This window comes from Triticum aestivum, chromosome 7D (assembly GCF_018294505.1).
Source record: "Triticum aestivum cultivar Chinese Spring chromosome 7D, IWGSC CS RefSeq v2.1, whole genome shotgun sequence".
Classification (NCBI taxonomy): domain Eukaryota; kingdom Viridiplantae; phylum Streptophyta; class Magnoliopsida; order Poales; family Poaceae; genus Triticum; species Triticum aestivum.
In genome coordinates, this window is record NC_057814.1 from 493,017,633 (window position 1) to 493,040,108 (window position 22,476).

The following is a 22,476-nucleotide window of genomic DNA, read 5'->3' on the forward strand; positions in this document are numbered from 1 at the left end:
TTTCAATTGCTTTTCGTTTGTCAGTTTATTGATGGATCCTGGAGCACTAGCCAAAGAGTTGCCGCCGGACAACCCACTCGAGACAGAGATCTCCAGGAAGCGAGCACTGGCCAACAAGTTGGCCATGTTGGCGGGCCAACCCATGGAGACGAAGAACTCCAAGAAACAAGCACTGGACAAAGAGTTGACGACGTTGGCGGACGAACTCCTCAAAGAAATCTGGAAGAACAGCAAGGGCCCACCATGCCTACCACCGAAACTCTAATGGCCACCTATGAGAGGCTCAAGGCCGAGTTTGAGGAGATGTTCACCGTTGAGAAGCAGTATTTCCCTAACAAGGCGATGGCCCCTATCGAGGAGATGGGCCCCAGAGGGATGGGATCCCCCGGTGAGCTGCACAAGGTAAAAAAATGGCTTACCATAGTTGTGGTTTTTGATTATTTGCAATGTGCTTGCTAATATGTTAGGGTTGTGCAGCTGCCGGTGGACGTCATGATGATTCCGATGTCGCGGTCTGTCCTATGGACATCGCCCCAGAGAACGATTCTGATGTCGCGGTCCGTCTTGTGGACATCGCCCCAGAGATCGATTCCGATGTCACGGTCCGTCCTGTGGACATCGCCCTAGAGATCGATTCCAATGCCGCTGCCCCTCTTGTGGACATTGCCCCAGAGATCGGTTCTGATGTCACGGTCCGTCCTGTGGACATCGCCCCAGAGATCGATTCCCATGCCGCTGTCCATGCTGTGGACATTGCCCGAGAGATTGATGACAAGAAATAGTTGGTCGCGCTAATCCTTCAACTTAGTTTGCATTGTGTTTAATTACTAGAACGATGCGTGTTATCAAACCATCTTAGGGCTAGTGCACTGCGTTGTGTGGGCGGTACTTGCTACTTCTGTTTGATAGTGAATCATGCGAACCCTCTCCGAGTTATGGAAACAGATGTATCCTCACCAGCTTTTGATGTAATATATGGCATGCTTGGATGTAAGTTTGAATTGTTTACCATATTAGCAGGGCTTGTTTAATGATTCTTGGTGTTAGTAGGCTAGCTATTGTGCGAGCTATAGTACTTGCAAACACTCACCAAAGAGAAACGTTGGGGCTGATGAGCTCGTGGTACGCTTATAGGTATGATCCATCGTCAATTGGCAATAGCCAAAGCTCCTAAAATTGTAGGTTTAGCGATTGATCAGACAATAGTCCACAATTATACATTAATTCACATCAAACTCAAAGAGTTGGTTCACGGATACATTCACATTAATAGCCAGCAAAATAGGCACGTACTCGTAACATGCGTGAATGTGTAATTTTTTGCTGGAAGCGTGAAAGTGTAGTGATGTCCTACTTTCGGAGTGGCTACAGAGAGTGTGTACGTCTGCTAGAGGGGTTGTGGGATGGAGATAGATCTAGAGAGAGAGAGAGAAAGACCCTCTATTTCTTTCTAGTAGTTAGATTGACAAAGGATATGTGTGCTACAAAATCATAGCAGTACATAGACGAACAAATCCTAGGCGGGCTAGTTTGGCCTAGTGGGTTTTAGTGATATGACGTGCTACAGTGGAGTCCAGTCTTCGCGCGTGGTAGCAGTATTGCGGGTATAGTAAGTTTTCTTGAAGAAGTGGATTCAACGAAGTCATGATGGTTCCTTATTAGTGCGGCGCTACGACCGGGGTGACTCTCCCCTGCAGTATTGTGTGGTGCACTATAATTTTGTGCATGGAAAATGGACCAGGATGGTCGATGTTCCACATGTCAGCGAATGCAAGTATTCTTTCTGATATCAAGGACAAGCAAGGAGTATTCATTGTTTATTTTTATGAAAGATATTGTCTCCACTGTTACGAGGAGGATTGTGAAACACGGCACCCCAGTGAACTTGGCATGTGCACAACTCCCTCCTTCCTCGTGTACCATAGTGTTGACTATAAGGTTACGAATTTTCTCACTTTCTCTCTATCTATTTCCTCTCAAATGTTTTTTACCATCTTTTTTTAGACACAAATATTTTTTAATACCTAGGAGCACGTGTAGAGACGGTCTCTTGCATTAGTGCCCACTCCTTCACTTTTTCAATGCCTCTCATCTCCTCCACATAAGCGGGATTATAGCCCAGTATTGTACTTGCTCTGAATGTGGGCAGCTAGCGCCTGGGGGAGCACGCGCGAGAGGGGGGAGGGATTTTCTGGTGGGCCAGGGCGGTCAGAACCGGGCTTGGGAGCGGTCCGGACTCCCGCATGGCCCACCTCACATTATCATCATATTTCATCGAGTCCGTGCGCGGCAGGCGGGCGATCGCTTCTCCCTCCCCCGTCTCTCTCTTCTCAGCCTACGCCCGCCGAGCGATTGGATTTCAGCTATCGACGGTTTATTCAATTAATTGCAGTCCCACATGTTAGTGAAAATGCAAGACAACGTGTGTCCCCTTTGGTGAGCGGCTTCCGAGGCTGACTGTCGGGGGTGCGACGCGAATGCGACATGTGTGCTTTAAGTGTGTCGCCTTTTCCTTTTAAACTTGCAAAGTTTAACATTTTTGTGCGATCGATCGATAGAAATCCAGAACAAAATGATAAGGGCGGGGCTTTCACACGCGTTAGGTGGGCTAGTTTGGCCTAGTGGGTTTGAGTGACATGACACGCTACAGTGCCGTCCACTTGTTACATTTTTATGTAATCAAGTGTCTCCACTCTTACGAGGGAGGAGTGCGAAACACGGCAGATCTGATTTTGATCGAGGGATAACTGTTCCCTATGAAATAATGGAGCACTGTTAGCGATTATAGCATGATAGTTAGGGTATCCCCAGCGCTGACCCACAAATTTTACATCAGCATCTGTCCGAGGACACTGATGCCACAGAATGCCATCAAATGTTGCCCGCATACCTTTCGACAACTATATGGACTAACCGGACGAAATTCATGCAAAGAAAGCAAATTTCATATTAACTAGATGAAATACATTACATTTCGAAAACTTTTCCTATAAACGGGGCGAAATTCATTACATATTTTGCACAGACTGTGCTAAAACCTACTGTAAACCTAATCTAAACGATCGCCGGCGCCCGAGCACCATGTCCGGCCATGAGCCCTGAGAACTGATGCTTCGGCTATTGCCTTTGCCTCCTCCTCATTCACCTCGGCTTTGTCCTGCTCCGCCTCCATAACCCCCTCCTTCGGAGCACAAGGTTCTGAAGATTTATGCCTCCATGTCGCCGTCAAGCGGCTAATCGGCCATCGATGTTTACCCCACCAAGCTTGGCGTCGACTGAGTGGAGGAGTGGTGGCCTGCCTGGGACTAGAGCGGCGGTGACCTACCATGTACTACTCTTCCTCGCTGCTGGCTGCGCCAACACACGCATGACGACTTCATGGTCATGGCGGCGGAGGTCGGACGGGGGGAGCTGGCGATGTCCTTCGTCTGCTCCTCTGACAGTACGTCCAAGAGAGCTTTCGAGCACGCCCGAAGCGAAGCCGGCGATGTCCTTCATCTGCTCCTGTGACAGTATGTCCAAGAGAGCTTTGGAGCGTGAGGAGGCCATGGTTGGAGTGGTGCCGATAGAAGGAAGGGACCAGAGGAGAATGACTGTGGGTATTTGTCTATGGTTGGGGCTGAAGTTAATATAGCGGGCGAATGGCAATGAGGCGCGGCAGATGGACAGACGGCTGGCGCCTGAGTAGGTTCATCGGCAGCCACGTGTCATTAACGTGGCTGGCAGACAGAAGGATGGCCATGGTGTCGTTAGCGCGGAGCATCCGCTTGCACCGGGATGCTGCGCAGGTGGCACCCTCTCGGCCGTCGCGCTGCTGCAATGCCGGTGCCAGTGAGATGTCGCGTTGGGCGTGAATGCGGCATTGACATTCTGGAGCAACGGTGACATTTCAGGCGGGAAGCGCGCGCGAGCGATGGAAGGGGTTTCGCTGGGCCAGGGCGGACAGACGTTGGTGTGGTGGTATATTGTTTTTCTAGTTTGAAACAGTACTCAATTAATGTGGCAGTTCACTTTTTTTCTATGATCAACATACACCCTACAAAGCACCGTGTTCAAATTTGGTACTTCTCTAGGTTCATTTACCATATTTAGGCCATTATGTGCATTTTGTAGAAATTTACTACCACCATCCCGATTTATTTGTCCCCTTAGTATTTTGTGCCAAACTTTGACCACAGATTGAACTAAGAAAATAATAATGCATGTCACCAAAAATTATATCGTTTGATTCATATTTCTATACCCCTATATAGTGTGTGAATAACTTTGAAAGATGGTCGTTGGATGAAGCCAATCCGACGGTGCAAATATGGCAAATCCGAGCACTACTACCCGTTGGATATCATCTACATTCCACCAGATTCTGCCACATGTGCAATCTAGAAGTCTCCATGGTTGAACTTAAGCATAATGCACAAACTCAAAACACAAGCACTTCTCCTTTGTTCTAGAATCTTCCGTATCATAATTGCCAAAACTTTTTTTTCTAGATGAATTGCCATTATTTGTTTTTACTTTATGGTTTACAACGCACAATTCCATGAATCTTAAAATAGATTAACTTTTTTATTAGAAGTAATTGATTTTGGATGAGATGAACTATAAGAATTAAACGAACATCTACATCATGCATATATATCTCAAAGCTTACATGCTATAGTGTGGTATTTATTCATAACTTGGTTGCCAAATTTCATGCGTGCAATGCACGTGTACCTTGCTAATAAACATAGTTTCTAGTGGTATTATTTGTACTTACATGCATCAACCAGGACGGAGGTAGTAGCGCAGAAATATGAAATCCCAGCTATAGCTACATGGGTGCGATGATATGGACGTGGAATGTCGTTCGATCATGATGCACGCACGCGATCCGCGTGGTTGGGGTGGCGGCCAATCGGAAAGCAACCCACAATAGGGTCAACGCACATAGTTTCCAGAGGCTACGCCAATTAACCGTGTGCGGTAATAAATGGCCAGGATTGAACGGGAATCTGTAAGCGCATCTAGTGTCCCTTAGTGATTTTGGTGTATTGAAGACTTATAGGTTAAGGGACCAATGTGTTTGTGAGTGTACACAGGTTCTATAAGTCTATGAGGTGTTTGATATTTACGATGAAAGTCGACCCCTAAAAATGAATGTCTTCATTTGAAGACTTTGGTTTTCTTGAAGACATCGAAAGTGAGGAAATTGGTGTGACCTTGAAGACTTTGATATTGATGCGAGGACTATGACGCGTGAAGACTTTTTTTCATAGTTTCATTTTCTCTTTCTTGAGTCATAGGGGGTCGAGGTAAAACTAAGGAAAAGTTTCCAAATGATGCTCATCTCAAAGCCTACACATATCCAACCCTTTCGAGTGAAGCCATTGGAAATCTCATACAATTCAATCAATTTCTTCAGTGACAGAGGCGAAGATCTTCTAGTCTCTGAGGAATTTTTACGGACTAAGGAGTTAGGAATTCGCCATTGCGGATTGCCTACAAGTGAGGAACATGATAGCCCTGAGGAATTTGAGAGCTCAAATTTCTGACCGTTGATGTGCTACGCGCCAGCTGTCCCAAAATATCTTATCCACCTAATAGTCATATCATTGAAGGGAATTTATGTCTTATCATGTCGGGCTGCTCCCCGGCTAGAAATAGCCGCCCCCTACAACCACTAGCCAAACACCTAAAACCAATCATGTCATTGAGTGCATCCCATCCCCCGAGGACTTTGAGAGAAAATCATCGGTGAGGAAAAACCAAAAGCCAAACACCTAAAACCCAAAGTGATTGAGCATCACTGAAGAGATTGTTCCTGTGTGGAACTGACACTTGTTACCTTTGAAGAATGTGCATCTTCCAGATGGTTAGGCGTCATGGCCTAGAGCATCCAAGAGGAATTGTGGATCGCCGAGTGACCGGGTCTATGAAGGGAAGTCAACTGAAGATTTACTACGAGTGATTGGACGAGGTCTGTGTGACCTTAGCTCAGTGAGAATACGGTGAGGACTGGGTGTCCTCAGGTTTAAATTCCTAGCCGCTCAAACCAGACGTACAACTGTCACAACATTTGGAACTGGTCTACCAAATCATTGTCTTCACCAAGCTACTGGTTTCATTTCCTCAACCCTTCCTTTTCTTCATTCATGTGTTGATGAACTTGATCATTATCGTTTGAAGACTTTGACTGAAGATTTTCTCAATTTCCTCAATCCTATTTAAACGCTACCTGTGCTCTTGTCTTCTTGTCTTCTGCTTGCTTATCCTGTTTAAATGCTACCTGTGCTCTGTGCTTGTTTCATATCATCATGACGACTGTGTTACTGCCATGTTAAGCTTGCACCTGAGTACTTATTTTCCGCTGCTAGTAGTTCGCCACTTAGCAAATTCCTCAAGCTGTATTTTCTCAGTGATGAATTTGTAAAAATTGCCTATTCATCCCCCCTCTAGTCGATATAACGCACTTTCAAAATCCAAATTTGCTTCATCGTCTGTCCTTGAGCTCTTGACAAACCAATGCGCTATACGGTTGTCCGGCCACTCCGCCCCAAAGCTCTCACCAGCGTCGTTCATGCCACCGCGCCACACACTAACCAGTAAGCAAGCGATGGCATCCCGCCGCACCGAGTTCCTCTGTCACAGCCCTAGCTTAGTCTTGCCTGTCATTGCATAATCTCCATGCATCATGTTTACCTTCCATCAGAAACTTGAAATGGGGATGACAGAACCCCCAGCACCCGCCCTAAACAACTAGGGTTTACCAAAATCTTTTTCAATGAACCTGAAATGCCCTTCTAAAATGTTCATCATCTTTGCCTTGGTCTAGAACCTCTGACAAAAATGGTGCACACTTTTCTACGACATCACAAGGTCACTGGATTAAATCATATTTATTTGAATCTGGACATTTAAATGATATAAAATATTTTAAATGTCCAAATAATCATAAACCAAAATGTTTCTTATTGGATATATTCCATACAGTGGGCATTAGCGGTTTCATGATTTGTGAGTTAGTTTTAGTATTTTAATTAAAGCCACAAAGTTACAGAAGAAATAGAAAAACAGAAAATAAAGGAGAGAGAGAGAAACTTACCTGGCTTACTTGGCGGCCCAACCCACTGGCCGGCCCAGGGCTGTGCAGCCCAGCTGCCAGTCATCGCCTACCTCGCGCCAGAAGGACGCGAGGCACGTGGTCGCCGCGTGGCGGCCACCTCTTGCTTGCCGTTTTCTCCTGGACGTCGCTAGGTGCGCCATGCGGACCCCTAGAGCCTTCACGTTCAGGACTTGTATAGGTTCTAATATTGCTTTTACGAACCATAGTTGAAGCTTTAGCATGATCTTTTATCCTAATAGGAAAAGGTGGTTTCTCAACATAAGCAGTAGGAATAATAGGATCATTATAAGTGATAGTCTTTTTTTCAACTTTAATAGGTGCCGCAACTTTGACTTCTATGGGAGGATGGTATTTAAACCACTTCTCCTTAGGGTGATCAACATGAGTAGCAAAAGATTCATAGAAAGAAGCTACTATCTCAGAGTCAAGTCCATATTTAGTGCTAAATTTACGAAAAACATCGGTATCCATGAAAGATTTAACACAATCAAACTTAGGTGTCATACCTGACTCCTTACCTTCGTCGAGATCCCAATCTTCAGAGTTGCGTTTAATTCTTTCCAATAAATCCCATTTGAATTCAATAGTCTTCATCATAAAAGAGCCAGCACAAGAAGTATCAAGCATGGTGCGATTGTTGTCAGAAAGCCGAGCATAAAAATTTTGAATAGTCATTTCTCTTGAGAGCTCATGATTGGGGCATGAATATAACATTGATTTAAGCCTCCCCCAAGCTTGAGCGATGCTTTCTCCTTCGAGAGGCCAAAAATTATATATATAATTACGATCACGATGAACAAGATGCATAGGATAAAACTTCTGATGAAATTCTAATTTCAATCGTTTGTAGTTCCATGATCCCATATCATCACATAGCCTATACCATGTCAATGCATCTCCCTTAAAAGATAAATGGAAGGCGTTCTTCTTGATAACATCATCGGGCATACCTGCAAGCTTAAATAATCCACAAACTTCATCCACATATATTAGGTGCTCATCAGGATGTAATGTTCCATCTCCTGCAAACGGATTAGCTAGCAGTTTTTCTATCATACCCGAAGGAATTTCAAAGTAGACATTTTCATTTTCAGTAGGTTCAGTAGGTTGAGGAGCAACTCTTTGCTCTAATTTTCGGGGTGAAGATACCCCAAACAAGCCCCTCAGAGGATTACTTTCCATAGTAACAAGTGACAGTAAATTTCAGCACACTATATAAATTTTTCCTTACCAAATTCCACCTACCAAAGGCGCTTCACTCCCTGGCAATGGCACCAGAAAAGAGTCTTGATGAACCACAAGTATAGGGGATATATCGTAGTCCTTTCGATAAGTAAGAGTGACGAACCCAACTATGACAGCCTGGTTTTTGCCCTTTCTTATTTGCTTGAAATTTCATTTGAAAGTTTTTGAAACTTGGAGTTTCTGAATCTTTTCATTTGGACTTAAACACTTGGGCATCCTTGGCTTTCACCCAAGTGTTCACTTCTCTCCCAAACCATCACTTCCTTCTGATCCACCACAAAATAACCTTTGGAATATTTTTCTTAAATGAAAAATATTCATTTTCTCTCACAAACCCTAAGCCAGATCTGTTTGCTTCAAGGCAACCCTAATTTTTATGGCTCAGAAAATTCTAACATAATTCACAAATATTCTAGGGACCCTATGGCACCTCCCTGAGCAAAAATATTTCATCACTTTTTGGAATATTTTTGCTACAGAAAATCTTTTCTTTTCTGGACAGAAATGGTGGTTTCTACAGCAACTACCATTTTACTTGCTCCATTTGACCTGAACTTTCTTGTGCATCTTTACCTTAGTAACTTATAACTAGCCTCCAATGCACAGTCCCAAACTCCCAGCCATTTGACCACAGTAACATCACAAAGTTACTGACCAGAAACTTACCTGGCTTGTAAAATCTTCTCTACTGCACCTGGATCCAAACCAAACTGTGGTAAACTTCAAAACTACCACGAACAACATGCCAGACATGATTTTTGGACGAAGGCTGGCCTGAGGAGAGAGTTTGCGCGGTGACCACGCGTGTCCACGATGCCAGGCATGCGTGTCGACGCGCTCTGGGTGACGCCGAGCGCTCTGTTCGAGCGTGTTCGCTTCCCCCGCCTGCCCAACCATGCCAAACCCCGCCACCATCATCGTCTCGACGTCCTTAACTCCTCCCTGGCACTCGCCGGCGCCGGAGCTCGCCGCAGCGAGCACGGGCAAGGTCCGGCCAGCCCAACAATGCGGAGCGCACTGTGCTCGTCGCCATCCCCTTGATCCTATGCTCGTCTCCGCTCGCCCACAGTGGTCGCGTGATCTCCGTCGCCTTCTCCCCCTCTCACTGACGCCGCTCGTCGCCGGGCGCCGTGGACAGGTGTCCACCGGCGGAGCCCGAAGCACCCTCGCCGCTCGCCTATAAATACAGCCACCCCCAGCCTCCTCGAGCACCATCCAGTACTCACACACACCCCACGATCAAGTAGGAAGCCATAGCCCGGCCGGGAAGGCCTCGGGCCGCCGTCCCCGAGCTCGAGCTCGCCGGCGATCCCCTCTGGTCGCCGTGGTAGCTCCAGCCCCTCCCAGGACTGGGTGACCCCTCCAGGGCCTCCGCCTATCTCCGGTGAGGCCATCTCGCCCGCTTGGAGCCTCTGGAGTGACCTCTGCTCGCAGTCTTCCTCAACTCCGGCGACCTCCACGTTCTGCCTCCACTTGCGAGCTAGTTTCCGACGCCGTCCGACCACCCCTAGCCACGCTACGGGTACGGGCAGGTGCGCCATCGTCCCCTCTCTCAATCCCTCCCTCTCGTTTGGGCCAAGGAGCCCTCGTCGCCAGCGAGAGCTCCGGCGAAGCCGCGGCCCTCTCTGTTTCTCTCTCCCTCTTCTCCCACCTGATTAGCGGGGCCCGCTAGTCAGCCACTCAGTACACGCGCGAAGCGGTACGAGTGGTGGTACCCCTGGGCTTTATGCCTTCGACATCACCCCCCCCAGCTGTTTCTTTTTATTCAAATTCATTTATATTCCAGAGAGCTTCAAACAATTTTAACTTTTTAACCATAAGTCCAAATGAGATGATTCTTTTTGCATTGTGTTCTTTAAAGGAAATCTAACCGCTCACCAAAGATGAGATTTTTCTGAGCTGTTTAGAATTTCTGGTGAATTTCAGAACTGTTCTTGGTATTTTCTTTTTGTGTTTAAAATTATTTTCAGAAGGTGAGGCTTGTCTTGAGGATCACCAGGAGGCTTGTGAACCTCATCTGCACTAAGGCAAGCCACAGCAACATTTTTATGATGCCATTTCAATATTTGTGATTTTCTCACTTAAATGAAATGATTAACCCATGCATTTAAATAATTATTGAATTATTTGTATTCTATTAAGTATTGGTCAGTTGTTATGCTTGATTTACAGAATAGCTGAAACTAGTTTAAGTGGGTAAAGCAAGTTAAAATTTATTTGAGGTGATGTTAGAAATAATTTTGTTATGCATGTTAGTAATTATTTAAAGCTTTGTGTTTGCATTCTTAAATTGATAAAAAATTGTTAGAAAATATTCTGTTAAATACTTGTTTAATCATATTACTTGTCTTACATAATGTTTCAACCCAACTTAGTGATAAAGAAATTAAGAGTTGTTGATAATGATATCTTTTGGTCAAGCATATGAAAAATTTATCGGAGTTACTTTCTTGCGTAGGAAATTCATAAAACTTGTTGCAAAATATTTTGGTTAAGTTGTGAGTCATTTTGAGCAAGTAGAGTAATATGAGTTGTTGACGTTTAGGCTTGGTGTGCATCTGGATGACGTCGGTCATTTTTATCGATATGTGATGCATGTGTTGTTTTGCATTTCATGGCATCCTATGACACCAGTCATTTTTAGTTTAAAGTTAATCCTGAATATAACTCAACTTGAATATACCGTTGACTGGGTCATGGTGCCGCTGAATCGAGTTTCTTTCCAGTGCAACCACATTTGCCTTGTGGGAAGGCCTTGATTCGGGCCATTGACACGGCCTCTGGTCGGTGCCTTCATCTAGGGAAGATTATGTCGTGTTTGCCCTAGCCCGGTAAGCACACATAATCTTGTGTGCTCGTTGATGAGATTATGGTACCGAGTCCCCGAGTGGGAGTGTTTTGACCACGACGGTGGTCGGGGTGTCTTTGGTAGACACGGGGCCACCCAGGACCAGCCCGTTGGGGATTTGGGTCGGAGTGGCCGGGAGAGTGTTGTGGCAATGGAGGGGTTTTGTCGGAATGCCGTTGGTCCACCCGAATGGGAATGCGAGGCCATGGGTTCCGTGGTGTGGGTACAGTATGCTACCTCTGCAGAGTATATAATCTAACGATAGCCGAGTCCACGGTCACGGACACCTCGTACTAGGTCCCACCATGAGTCAACGTTTAATAAAAATTGCACACTAAGCTATGAAATTGCATTGTCAATGGATGGCAGAAAGGCCATCGAGGTATTTGGGACCAAATGATGGTCGTGGTTGTGATCGCCGTAAGGATCACGAGTTTTCTTGAGAAAGACCACTATGGTGGTGTGTTTGTGGTCCAGAGATGATCACAGTTGGTAAGCTGTCCTGATGGACGTTCGGGCTTGATCACAGCATGTTGACATATAATGTTGCATTATTAATAATTGGTTAAATATCATGATATTGTTTGTCATTATGATTATTCTTGTTCTGAGCTTGCAAGTACATTCAATGTACTGACCTGGCGTGTCATGCCAGATTTCAGGAAAGTCTCGTTGGAAAGGAGCGCTGTTCAAGTCTAGATCGTGTCCACATCAGTGTCCCTGTGATATGGAGCTTCCGCTACGACGTTATTCCGCTGCCACGTAGTTGTTCGAGTCGAGGCCCCATTATGTTCACTAAATAATGTACATATTGTTCCGCCGCACCGAGTGTGCCACTTGGCCTCGACCACTGTTGTAATATGAACTCTGTTCCGCTGGCATCAATAAAGCTGTTGTTTTCTGTACCAATATGTTGTGTGTTGCCAGAAGACATGATCTCTAGGCTGGCAATGCAGGGTAAACCGGTCGCTCTGAGCCGGGGTGCCACACCGGTTGGTACCAGAGCCGCGCTGACTGTAGGCCACGCTAGACTACGACGTGTTAACTGGATGCTAGACACGAGTAAATGTGAGTGTCGGTAGTAGTTATAGCTGGTTGTTGCATTGTAGTCATTTGATTATTATTTTTATGCTAACCTGTTAATGGTTGTGAGTGCAGATGGCTCCGGTGCCGTATCCGTGCCAGTTGCAGTTGATGCCGTACACGTCACCGCACCTTCTCCGCAATGTGTGGCGTCGGATGTACCCTCACGGAGACGAACCAGTCTACCGTTTGTACCGGGAGCATCTAGCAAACTCAGTGTATGAGTATCACGCAGTGGTTACTCTGCGCACCAGTTCCGATTCCGGCTCTTACACTCGCACTTCTCGGAGCGGTTACGCCTCCACCGCTTCTCAGGCTGTCCAGTTTGCCGCATTTGAGGTCCTTGTCGAGCTTCTTTATACCAAGGTCCAAATGCAGCATCACCCAGGATTCTATTACTACCCATCTCTGCACGACAACGGTCGTGTCCGTTTTCCTCTCGTTAACCCGGAGTCTGATAGTGTTGCTAGCCATCTTGCTCGCTATATCACTGCTAACTATCTGATGATCCACGAGCTGGCTCGAGAGCTGACTCATGCCCGTACTGCTTTAGCCGCTACCTTGGTCACTACTAGATCCACCACTACTCCATCCTCACTAGGATTTACCCCTTATGTCCCAGTTAGCTCTAGCTCCCCTATTTCGCCGGTTACTCCCCCGAGTAGCACAGGCATTCCGGCCGTGAACACTCTCAGTACTCCTGCCGAGTGGGTCTCACTTCTTGCTACTCCTGCAGCCCCGATGCTTCATCCTACCCCTGCCCCTGAGAGAGAGCCCTCGAGGCAGCGTCGTCGTGTTACCTTTAACCCGGAGGTTTCTGTTAACCACGTCAGTTCGGGATCTGAGACCGCTTCAGGGGAGGACACCGCAGCACCAGCAGAGCAGTAGTGTCTTTGAGTATTCGCAGCCGTCTAGATGGTGTACGGATGTAGTTGTACGAGTCATGATGCTTCATGTATGAGAGTAGTGGAACCAGATGGTTGTCAAATTTTCATGTATGAGTCTATGTATAATTATGATGGGACATTAATTGCCGTATTCTCTTCGCTCTTTTGTCTTTTTCGAGAATTGTTGCTGGCTTTTCCCCAATTTTATTCTTGGATGTCTGTCATCTCGATTTCGTTGCCTTGGGCAAAAATATGCTGGTACAAACCCCGGGATCTATAATCAAGAGCAATCTAGTCTGCCGTGATCTGGAGATCAATATCAACGGGGTCCACTTTCCAACATCTCTGATAATCATTGAGTCTGACAGTTGGATATTATATTGGGAATGAATTGGCTAACCAAATATCAAGTTTGTATAAGCTGCGCAACCCGAGAAGTCAATTTAACCAGTCTGAATGGGCAGCTCACCAAATTCTATGCTCGCAAGCATATACCCAAGCCAGAACTAGTGTGCACTGCTGTGGTCGAATTGGAATTTATTCCTGTGGTCAGTGAGTACCCTGATGTGTTTCCAGAAGAACTGCCAGGCATGCCACCAGATCGGGAACTGGAATTTGCCATAGATCTTGTGCCCGGAACCGCACCATTATACAAGAAGTATTACCGGATGCCCTCATCAGAATTAGTGGAACTAAAGAAACATCTTGACGAATTACTCCAGAAAGGTTATATTCGTCCCAGCTCTTCACCATGGGGGTCACCTGCAATCTTCGTGGGTAAAAAGGATGGCAGTCTCCGTATGTGCATAGATTATCGCCAGCTGAATGAGGTCACCATCAAAAATAAATACCCACTGCCAAGGATTGATGATCTATTCGATAAGCTCAGTGGGGCTAAAGTATTCTCAAAAATCGATTTACGGACCGGGTATCATCAGCTCAAGATTAAAAGGGAAGATATTCCTAAGACCGTATTCACTACATGATACGGTCTTTACGAATATACTGTGATGTCCTTTGGTCTCACCAATGCCCCTGCCTTCTTCATGCATATGATGACCAAGGTGTTCATGGACTTCCTCGACAAATTTGTGGTAGTCTTTATCGACGACATCCTCATTTACTCCAAGAGTGAAGAAGAGCATAAGGATCACCTCCGGGCAGTGCTACAACGGCTCCGCAACCATCAGCTATACACCAAGTTCAGTAAGTGCGAATTTTGGCTCAAGCAAGTAGGGTTTCTCGGGCATGTACTATCCGCCGAAGGCATAGCCGTGAACCCGAGCAAAGTAAAGGATGTGCTCGATTGGGTACCGCCCACGATTGTAACACAGATCCGGAGTTTCCTTGGATTAGCTGGATACTATCATCGTTTTATTGAAGGGTTTTCCAAAATTGCTAAACCTATGACGGAACTGCTCAAAAAGGATACAAAGTTTGAGTGGACCAAGGACTGTGAGAAGAGTTTTTATGAGCTAAAGACGCGTCTGACAACCGCACCCGTATTGACTCTTCCAGACATTTATCGCAGCTTCGACGTGTACTGTGGTGCCTCCAGACAAGGTATAGGTTGTGTATTGATGCAAGACAGCAAGGTAGTAGCCTATGCATCACGACAACTACGACAACATGAGGGAAATTATCCTACTCATGATTTGAAATTGGCTGCAGTGGTTCATGCATTAAAAATTTGGAGACACTATCTCATTGGAAAAAGGTGCCAAATTTTTACCGACCACAAAAGCCTCAAGTACATCTTTACTCAGCCAGATTTAAATCTCCGTCAGCGAAGATGGTTAGAGTTGGTCAAGGATTATGACCTTGGAATAAATTACCATCCAGGCAAGGCCAACGTCGTTGCTGATGCGCTCAGTCGAAAGCCCGCCAGCTTAAATGTCATGTTAAAATCATTGCCTACCGAACTTCAGGAGGAGATCGCTCAGCTCAACTTGGTCATCGTGGATGCTGGCCTCACTAATATTTGGAAGTTACCCCCACACTTGGGATGGAAATCCGCAAGGCCCAGCCAGATGACGCCAAGCTACAAAAACATGCAAGGCAGCCCCCAGATTTCTTCAAGGACAACTTTGGTACCCTCCGATTTCGTGGACGAATTTGTGTACCAAATCAACCGGACTTGAAGAGGAAAATCTTGTCAGAAGCACACGAATCCTCGTATTCCATTCATCTGGGAAGTACGAAAATGTATGAAGACCTTAAACAAATATTCTGGTGGAATGGGATGAAGAAAGACATTGCCTATTTTGTAGCCTGTTGCAACATATGCAACAAGGTGAAAGCAGAGCATCAGAAGCCAGCCGGACTTCTCCAACCACTGCCAGTTTCACAATGGAAATGGGATGATGTTTGCATGGACTTCATCACCGGATTGCCTAGGACTCAGCGAGGCAAAGACGCAATCTGGGTTATAGTGGACACCCTAACCAAGGTTGCTCATTTCATCCCGGTTAGCACCAGATACAGAGCAAATGAACTGGCGCAACTGTATGTATCCAGAATCGTCAGTCTGCATGGGTTACCCCGGACTATCACTTCCGACCGAGGTTCTTTGTTTACCTCCGCTTTCTGGTCCCGCCTCCATCTAGCCTTGGGGACAGCACTAAAATATAGTACTGCTTATCACCCCCAGACGGACGGTCAGACAGAGCGAGTAAATCAAATACTCGAAGATATGTTGCGAGCCTGTGTGCTAGCCAACGGGGCGAACTAGGAAGATTGCTTGCCATACGCCGAGTTCTCGTATAACAACAGTTTCCAGACCAGTCTAAAGATGTCACCCTATGAAGCTCTATATGGTCGTAAGTGCCGCACTCCTCTAAATTGGTCTCAAGCTGGAGATAGCCATATCTTCGGAACCGATCTCATGATGGAAGCCGAGAAACAAGTCAGGGAAATCAGAGACCGACTGCAATTGGCCAAATCCCGTTAGAAGAGTTATTATGATGCAAAGCACTGGCAGGTCAGTTTTGAACCCGGAGAACATGTGTACCTCCGAGTCACTCCTATGAAAGGAGTTAAGCGATTTCAAACTCGTGGAAAGCTGGCACCCAGATTCATTGGTCCATTCTCAATTATGTATCGAGTGGGTACGGTTGCATACCAACTGGAACTACCCCCGGAGTTGTCAGAAATACACAATGTGTTCCATGTTTCGCAATTGAGACGATGCATATCCCCGCCTAAGAAAAGGACTGCAATGCCTGAGATAGAATTGGCAAAGGATTTAACTTATGAAGAAAGACTGTCCAAAATTTTGGATCAAGTGGAAAGGGTCACTCGCAGCAAAGTCAGAAAAATTTTCAAAGTTCAGTGGGAGCATCACACCGAGTCAGAAGCAACTTGGGAGCAGGAAGAGTTCCTTAAGAGTCAGTATCCAGAGTGGTTTTCCCAAGCAACCGAATCTCGAGGACGAGATTCATTCTAAGTGGGGGAGGTTTGTGACAGCCTGGTTTTTGCCCTTTCTTATTTGCTTGAAATTTCATTTGAAAGTTTTTTAAACTTGGAGTTTCTGAATCTTTTCATTTGGACTTAAACACTTGGGCATCCTTGGCTTTCACCCAAGTGTTCACTTCTCTCCCAAACCATCACTTCACTTCTGATCCACCACAAAATAACCTTTGGAATATTTTTCTTAAATGAAAAATATTCATTTTCTCTCAAAAACCCTAAGCCAGATCTGTTTGCTTCAAGGCAACCCTAATTTTTATGGCTCGGAAAATTCTAAGATAATTCACAAATATTCTAGGGACCCTAGGGCACCTCCCTGAGCAAAAATATTTCATCACTTTTTGGAATATTTTTGCTACAGAAAATCTTTTCTGTTCTGGACAGAAATGGTGGTTTCTACAGCAACTACCATTTTAATTGCTCCATTTGACCTGAACTTTCTTGTGCATCTTTACCTTAGTAACTTATAACTAGCCTCCAAAGCACAGCCCCAAACTCCCAGCCATTTGACCACAGTAACATCACAAAGTTACTGACCAGAAACTTACCTGGCTTGTAAAATCTTCTCAACTGCACCTGGATCCAAACCAAACCGTGGTAAACTTCAAAACTACCACGAACAACATCCCAGACATGATTTTTGGACGAAGGCTGGCCTGAGGAGAGAGTTCGCGCGGTGACCACGCGTGTCCACGATGCCAGGCATGCGTGTCGACGCGCTCTGGGTGACGCCGAGCGCTCTGTTCGAGCGTGCTCGCCTCCCCCGCCTGCCCAACCATGCCAAAATCCGCCACCATCATCGTCTCGACGTCCTTAACTCCTCCCTGACACTCGCTGACACCGGAGCTCGCTGCAGCGAGCACGGGCAAGGTCCGGCCAGCCCAACAGTACGGAGCGCACTATGCTCGTCGCCATCCCCTTGATCATGTGCTCGTCTCCGCTCGCCCACAGTGGCCGCGTGACCTCCGTCGCCTTCTCCCCCTCTCACTGACGCCGCTCGTCGCCGGGCGCCGTGGACAGGTGTCCACCGGCGGACCTTGAAGCACCCATGCCACTCGCCTATAAATACAGCCACCCCCAGCCTCCTCGAGCACCATCCAGCACTCACACACACCCGACGATCAAGTAGGAAGCCGTAGCCCGGCCGGGCAAGCCTCGGGCCGCCGTCCCCGAGCTCGAGCTCGCCGGTGATCCCCTCTGGTCGCCGCGGTAGCTCCAGCCCCTCCCAGGCCTGGGCGACCCCTCCAGGGCCTCCGCCTCTCTCCGGTGAGGCCATCTCGCCCGCTTGGAGCCTCTGGAGTGACCTCTACTTGTCGTCTTCCTCAACTCTGGCGACCTCCACGTTCTGCCTCCGCTTGCGAGCTAGTTTCCGACGCCGTCCCACCACCCCTAGCCACGCTACGGGTACGGGCAGGTGCGCCATCGTCCCCTCTCTCAATCCCTCCCTCTCGTTTGGGCCAAGGAGCCCTCGTCGCCGGCGAGAGCTCCGGCGAAGCCGCGGCCCTCTCTGTTTCTCTCTCCCTCTTCCCCCACCTGATTAGCGGGGCCCGCTAGTCAGCCACTCAGTACACGCGCGAAACGGTACGAGTGGTGGCGCCCCTGGGCTTTATGCCTTCGACATCACCCCCCAGCTATTTCTTTTTATTCGAATTCATTTATATTCCAGACAGCTTCAAACAATTTTAACTTTTTGACCATAAGTCCAAATGAGATGATTCTTTTTGCATTGTATTCTTTGAAAGGAAATCTAACAGCTCACCAAAGATGAGATTTTTCTGAGCTGTTTAGAATTTCTGGTGAATTTCAGAAGTGTTCTTGATATTTTCTTTTTGTGTTTAAAATTATTTTCACAAGGTGAGGCTTGTCTTGAGGATCACCAGGAGGCTTGTGAACCTCATCTGCACTAAGGCAAGCCACAGAAACATTTTTATGATGCCATTTCAATATTTGTGATTTTCTCACTTAAATGAAATGATTAACCCATGCATTTAAATAATTATTGAATTATTTGTATTCCGTTAAGTATTGGTCAGTTGTTATGCTTGATTTACAGAATAGTTGAAACTAGTTTAAGTGGGTAAAGCAAGTTAAAATTTATTTGTGGTGATGTTAGAAATAATTTTGTTTTGCATGTTAGTAATTATTTAAAGCTTTGTGTTTGGATTCTTAAATTGATAAAAAATTGTTAGAAAATATTCTGTTAAATACTTGTTTAATCATATTACTTGTCTTACAGAATGTTTGAACCCAACTTAGTGATAAAGAAATTAAGAGTTGTTGATAATGATATCTTTTGGTCAAGCATATGAAAATTTTATCGGAGTTACTTTCTTGCGTAGGAAATTAATAAAACTTGTTGCAAAATATTTTGGTTAAGTTGTGAGTCATTTTGAGCAAGTAGAGTAATATGAGTTGTTGACGTTTAGGCTTGGTGTGCATACGGATGACGTCGGTCATTTTTATCAATATGTGATGCATGTGTTGTTTTGCATTTCATGGCATGCTATGACACCGGTCATTTTTAGTTTAAAGTTAATCCTGAATATAACTCAACTTGAATATACCGTTGATTGGGTCATGGTGCCGCTGAATCGAGTTTCTTTCCAACGCAACCACATTTGCCTTGTGGAAAGGCCTTGATTCGGTCCATTGACACGGCCTCTGGTCGGTGCCTCCATCTAGGGAAGATTATGTCGTGTTTGCCCTGGACCGGTAAGCACACATAATCTTGTGTGCTCGTTGATGAGATTATGGTACTGAGTCCCCAAGTGGGAGTGTTTTGACCACGATGGTGGTCGGGGTGTCTTTGGTAGACACGGGGCCACCCAGGACCAGACCATTGGGGATTTGGGTCGGAGTGGCCGGGAGAGTGCTGTGGCAATGGAGGGGTTTTGTCGGAATGCCGTTGGTCCACCTGAATGGGAATGCGAGGCCATGGGTTCCGTGGTGTGGGTACAGTGTGCTACCTCTGCAGAGTGTATAATCTATCGATAGCCGAGTCCACGGTTACGGACACCTCGTAGTAGGTCCCACCATGAGTCAACGTTTAATAAAAATTGCACACTAAGCTATGAACTTTGCATTGTCAATGGATGGCAGAAAGGCCATCGAGGTATTTGGGACCAAATGATGGTCGTGGTTGTGATCGCCGTAAGGATCACGAGTTGTTCTTGAGAAAGACCACTATGGTGGTGTGTTTGTGGTCTAGAGATGATCACAGTTGGTAAGCTGTCCAGAGGGACGTTCGGGCTTGATCACAGCATGTTGACATATAATGTTGCATTATTAATAATTGGTTAAATATCATGATATTGTTTGTCATTATGATTATGCTTGTTGTGAGCTTGCAAGTACATTCAATGTACTAACCTGGCGTGTCATGCCAGATTTCAGGAAAGTCTCATTGGAAAGGAGCACTGTTCGAGTCTAGATCGTGTCCACATCAGTGTCCCTGTGATATGGAGCTTCCGCTACGACTTTATTCTGCTGCCACGTAGTTGTTCGAGTCGAGACCCCTTTCTGTTCACTAAATAATGTACATATTGTTCCGCCGCACCGAGTGTGCCGCTTGGCCTCGAGCACTGTTGTAATATGAACTCTGTTCCGCTAGCATCAATAAAGCGGTTGTTTTCTGTACCAATATGTTGTGTGTTGCCAGAAGACATGATTTCTGGGCTGGCAATGCAGGGTAAACCGGTCACTCTGAGCCGGGGTGCCACACCAACGAGGAGCAGAAGGAAATGATAAGCGGTTTTCAGCAAGGTATTCTCTGCAAGCACTGAAATTATAGGTAACAGATAGTTTTGTGATAAGATAATTTGTAACGGGTAACAAGTAACAAAAGTAAATAAAGTGCAGCAAGGTGGCCCGATCCTTTTTGTAGCAAAGGACAAGCCTGGACAAACTCTTATATAGAAGAAAGCGCTCCCAAGGACACATGGGAATTATCGTCAAGCTAGTTTTCATCACGTTCATATCATTCGCGTTCGGTACTTTGATAATTTGATATGTGGGTGGACCGGTGCTTGGGTGTTGTCCTTACTTGGACAAGCATCCCACTTATGATTAACTCCTATTGCAAGCATCCACAACTACAAAAGAAGTATTAAGGTAAACCTAACCATTGCATGAAACATATGGATCCAAATCAGCCCCTTACGAAGCAACGCATAAACTAGGGTTTAAGCTTCTGTAACTCTAGCAACCCATCATCTACTTATTACTTCCCAATGCCTTCCTCTAGGCCCAAACAATGGTGAAGTGTCATGTAGTCGACGTTCATATAACACCACTAGACGAGAGACAACATACATCTCATCAAATTTTCGAACGAATACCAAATTCACATGACTACTAATAGCAAGACTTCTCGCATGTCCTCAGGAACAAACGTAACTACTCACAAAGCATATTCATGTTCATAATTAGAGGGGTATTAATATGCTTATAGGATCTGAACATATGATTTTCCACCAAATAAACCAACTAGCATCAACTACAAGGAGTAATCAACACTACTAGCAACCTACAGGTACCAATCTCAGACTTAGAGACAAGAATTACATATAAGAGATGAACTAGGGTTTGAGAGGAGATGGTGCTGATAAAGATGTTGATGGAGATTGGCCCCCTCCCGATGAGAGGAGCGTTGGTGATGACGATGGCGATGATTTCCCCCTCCCGGAGGGAAGTGTCCCCGGCAGAACAGCTCCGCCAGAGCCCTAGATTGATTCCGCCAAGGTTCCGCCTCGTGGCGGCGGAGTCTCGTCCCGAAAGCGTGCATATGATTTTTCTTCGGACGAAAGACTTCATATAGCAGAAGATGGGCACCGGAGGGCCAACAGGGGGCCCACGAGGCAGGGGCGTGCCCAGGGGGTAGGGCGCGCCCCCACCCTCGTGGCCAGGGTGTGGGCCCCCTCTGGTATATCTTCCGCTCAGTATTTTTCATTATTTCCATAAGTAACTTCCATGGAGTTTCAAGACTTTTGGAGTTGTGCAGAATAGGTCTCTAATATTTGCTTCTTTTCCAGCCAAGAATTCCAGCTGCCGGTATTCTCCCTCATTATGTAAACCTTGTAAAATAAGAGAGAACAGGCATAAGTATTGTGATATAATGTGTAATAACAGCCCATAATGATATAAATATCAATATAAAAGCATGATGCAAAATGGACGTATCACACCCCGCAGAGCATGCCTAGCGCAAGTAGCCTTCCGTTTGCTCGCCGCAACAGCTATTCTGTGGTCGCCCGAACTCCGGCCGCCGCGGATGACCACGTCGTCATTGACTCCGGCCACCCCAGGCCCGGAAACTACCACCAACCGACGTGCCGCCGCGCCAGCTCTTCATAGAGCCCAACGGCGCATCGAACGGTGCCCTGTAGAGGAAATCCGAGGCACAAGAGCGCCGCTGACCCGCCGGCGGCTAGACGCCGGCGAATTTGACCCAGTTGACCAGGGGTTTGACCCCGCTGACCCAGGGTTTGATCCTGTTTGACTTCCCTAGGGTCGCTGATAAGTGGGCCCAGGCCCTTGCTAATTTAGGTTAAGCGCTAACTAAACTTAATTAGCCCTGTTAATGCTGACATGTGGGACCAGGGCCTTAACTAGTCTAGTTTAGTGTTAGCTTAGAGCTTATTAACTCAGGTTAATTTGTTAGACACTGACATGTGGGTCCCAGCCGTCAGGTTTGACCTGCTGACGTCACACTGACGCAGTGCTGATGCAGTTAATTATTTTCTGGATTTATTCTTATTCAAGAAATTCAAGAAAATGCCCGAAACTTCTAAAAATTATAGAAATGCAACCGTAGCTCCAAATGAAATAAGTTATATATGAAA